This window comes from Octodon degus, unplaced genomic scaffold (genome assembly GCF_000260255.1).
Source record: "Octodon degus isolate 3935 unplaced genomic scaffold, OctDeg1.0 scaffold00450, whole genome shotgun sequence".
Classification (NCBI taxonomy): domain Eukaryota; kingdom Metazoa; phylum Chordata; class Mammalia; order Rodentia; family Octodontidae; genus Octodon; species Octodon degus.
In genome coordinates, this window is record NW_004525026.1 from 184357 (window position 1) to 185225 (window position 869).

Below are 869 nucleotides of genomic sequence, written 5' to 3' on the forward strand. Positions count from 1 at the left end.
AATTCCTAACAGTGCTCCTTTAAAGGAGGACCTTCTTTAGGAAGCTGAACTAAGAAAACATCATCTTGAAGAACTAAAACAGCAACAGAAACTTGATAGGCAGAAGGAACAAGACAGGAAAAGAAAACTTGAAACTGACCCTGCTGATGAGCCATATAACATTGAATCTGTGGAGGAATTTAGACAAAGTAAAACTAAAAGAGCCAAGTTGACAGAACAGAATCTAAAGGCAGCACATTGTCCAGAAATTAAAAAGGTGATTGAGATCTCAGACATTTTACTAGAGGGATTAGATGCCAGAGATCCTCTTGGCTGCATACGTCCCCAGGTACAAGAGGTGACTGTCAAGAGTGAACATAAAAAGCTAGAATTCATGTTAAATAAATCAGATCTGATAGCAAAGGAGAATTTGGAGAATTGGCTAAATTATTTGACAAAAGAATTGCCAACAGTATTATACAAAGCCTCAACAAATCCAAAGGGTAAAGGGAGAATAAGCAAGGTGAAGGTAAAGAGGAAAGCTGTTTCACTGAAAAGTAGTGTCTGCTTTGGCAAAGGGGGTCTTTGTAAATTGGAGTTTTTCAGGAGACTTATGGCAAGCCTATCCAGTTGGGAGTAATTGGTTTCCCAAATGTGAGGAAAAGCAGCATTATTAAGAGCTTAAAACGTGAATGAGTATGTAATGTTGGTATATCCATGGGGCTTACAAGGAGTGTGCAGGCTGTTCCCTTGGACAAACAGATCACAATCATATAGTCCAAGTTTCATTGTGTCACCACTTAACTCCCCCACAGCCCTTGCTCTGCAGAGTTTAGCAAGTACTGAGGTAGTAAAGCCACTGGAAGCTGCCAGTGCCATCCTGTCCCAGG

At 40.5% G+C, this 869-nt stretch overlaps 1 pseudogene; it reads left to right on the forward strand.

The window, feature by feature from the left end:
* Position 1: 1 nt before the first annotated feature.
* LOC101562720 lies at positions 2–868 on the forward strand (annotated as a pseudogene).
* The last annotated feature ends 1 nt before the right edge of the window (position 869 follows it).